We start from the raw sequence: 3,123 nt of genomic DNA on the forward strand, positions 1-3,123 counted from the left end.
CCTTTGCTGAAAGACTCATTGTTTTTGCTACTAACACTGAGATGTTGGCCCATGCATTTGTAATCTGTATGCATCTGATTATTACTAGTCATAATTGGTTGCACTTGGATCCTTGGCACCTGTGTATGTCTATAAAGTCATCGGGTAGATTTCAATGGTAATGTTTATCACCTCAACTAATTAGCATGATGTAAATTTCCATGCTTCCTCCTCAAATATAATACATTTTTTAATATGTTGATTTTGTGTGTGTGTGTGTGTATCACACAGAACATCACAAACCATCTTATATATCTATCTATACACACACTTCCCAGATGGCTTGCTCCCATAGCCTCCCTCCCCTCACTAGAGCCCTTATACTCTGATATCCCTGCTACTGTCTGCTGTGTTGTCGGCATGCCCAGCCATTCCTCACTACTTGCCCTTCTGGTGAATCTAGTCAGCCTATCTAGAGGTCTTTGTTTTAGGAGGGTCAGCTGTTCCTCATCTAGTGGTATTCAGTTGTCAATATTCCTTTGGATAAGATTAGGGTCTGCTGTTCAATTTTCAGTTCTATGCTGGATTACTATCTGGGAATCCCTTTGGCCACCCTGGCCAACAACTCAAAAGAAGGTATCTCCTATCTGGCATTGTTGCTTGTTATGTAGCCTTTACCTATGCATATGGACTCTTTAAGAAATTATATTGGCCCCTTTAACCATTGGTTATACTTTCCTTTTGGGTGTTTAAGGCCATACAGTTGGCCCAGATAAACCAATTTATTTTTACTCTTAAGGTCGTTTGAGGATCTGTTACTCAGGGGTCACATGGGTTTGGGAGGAGCCCCTGGCTCCTTTCTTTTACCAGTTCTGCCTGTGTGAAGATCAGTCAAAGGTCCTGCTCAACCATGGTGGACTTAGCCTGGAAGCATTGAGGAAATGATTCCTCTGTGTTGACCCTCCCCTTTGTAGAGTGGACACTGGTTCAAGTCCATCTGGTGGGGACTCCTCAACCTCCTTGATCATGAGGACAGGTGACCAACCACAATTACAGGACATTTTGAGAGATGCTCATAGTCATCTGGAACTAGTTGCCCTAGGAGGGCAAGGAGCAAAAACTGTCCTTTATGTCCCTCTGACCAAATTATTATAGGCCTCAAAGTATGTCTGTTAAACATCCAAGAAGGTTAGTTCCACCAGTCTATTACTTTCAATTACTGTGTCATGTAGATAAATCGTGGGCAAAGACCAATTGTTCTCAGATAATAAACCTTACCCAGACATATATTTCTTGATCTGCTACATATAATTTGTCAGTAGGTTGTAGGACTAATATGGTTCCTTCTGGTTTTAAAACTAGCTAGGCATTATTTATCTCTTGCATTGTCTCACCCCTCCATCATGGTTTCCCCAATTAAGGTGCTCCCATTTTTCCCCTTTCTCCCTTAATAATACCCTTCTCCTACAGTCCTACCTCTCTTGAGCTCCTTCTTTCCCTTTATCCCCTAGGTTCCTTGTATACCCTTCCCTCCCCCCTCCCTTAAACTAACTCAATTTTTTTTATCTATATCTCCCTTAATAAGGCCTGTTTCCTACTGTTCTCTTTCAGGTCCTTTCATTTCCTTTACCTCCCTGTTTCCTTTCCATTATCCTGGTTCCTGTAGTTATGTCTGGATACATACTCACTTGTCAGAGTTTGGTTCTGGATCTACATATTAGGGAGAACATATGTTGATTTTTTTTCTGAGTCTGTGTTACTTCACTTACTATAACTCTTTCTAGTTCCATCCATTTACCTGCAAATTTCATGATTTCATCTTTCTTTACTGCTGAGTAAAACTCCATCATATAAATGAACCACATTTTCATTATCTGCTCATCAGCTGAGGGACACTTATGTTGCTTCCATCTCTTAGGTACTGTGAAAAAAGCAGCAACAAACATGGGTGTACAAGTGTCTCTGCAATAGGATGAGTTCTTTGGGTATATGCCAAGGAGTGGTATAACTGGGTCAAATGGTAGGTTCATTTGTAGTTTTTAAAGAGTTCTTCACACTGCTTTCCATAGGGGTTGAACCAGTTTGCAGCCCACCAGCAGTGGATGAGTGTTCCCCTTTCCCCACATCCACTCCAACATTTGGTTTCATTTTTTCTCTTGCTCTTAGCCACCCTGACTGGGGTGAGGTGAAATCTTAAAGTGGTTTTAATTTGCATTTCCCTAATTGTTAGTGATGTTGAACATCTTTTAAGATGTTTCATAGCCATCTTTACTTCTTCTTTTGAGAACTCTCTGTTCAGCTCCTTAGCTCATCTTATAATTGGGTTCCTTCCTTTCTTGATTCTTTGTTTTTTGAGTTCATTACATATACTGGATGTTAAACCTCTGGCAGTTGTTTTGCTGGTGAAGATTTTCTCCCACTCTGTGGGTTTTCTCTTCACTTCCTTGGTTGTTTCTTTTGATGTGCAGAGCTTTGTAGTTTGAGGAGGTCCTGTTTGTTGATTCTTGACCTTGTTTCCTGAGCAATTGATGTCCAGTTTAGAAAATCCTTTCCTACACCTATAACGTAAGTTACTGCCAATATTTTCTTCTAATAGTTTCAGGGTTTCCAGTTTCACATTGAGGTCTTTGATCCATTTGGAGTTGACTTTTGTACAAGGCAAAAGATAAAGGTTTAGTTTCATTCTTCTACAGGTGGAGATCCAGTTTTGCAGCACCATTTGCTGAACATGCTGTCTTTACTCCACTGGATATTCTTGGCCCCTTTGTCAAATATCAGGTGGCTGAAACTGCATTTACTCATATTTGGGCCTTCAATTTTGTTCCACTGATATATGGGTCTATTTTTGTGCCAGTACCATTTTGTTTTTATGACTATAGTTCTGTAATACAGCTTAAAATCTGGTATAGTAATCCCCCCAGCATTGCTCTTAGTGCTCAGGGTTGTTTTGGCTATCTGAGGTCTTTTGTGCTTCCATATGAATCTTATGATGTTTTTTTCCAATTCTGTGGAAAATTTCATGGGGATTTTGATTGGCATTGCATTGAATCTATAACCAGATTTTGGTAGGATGGTCATTTTCACAATATTAATTCTTCCAATCCATGAGCATGGGAGGTCCTTCCATCTTCTGATGTCTTCCTC

This window comes from Nannospalax galili, unplaced genomic scaffold, assembly GCF_000622305.1.
Source record: "Nannospalax galili isolate Female #2095 unplaced genomic scaffold, S.galili_v1.0 scaffold175, whole genome shotgun sequence".
Lineage (NCBI taxonomy): Eukaryota > Metazoa > Chordata > Mammalia > Rodentia > Spalacidae > Nannospalax > Nannospalax galili.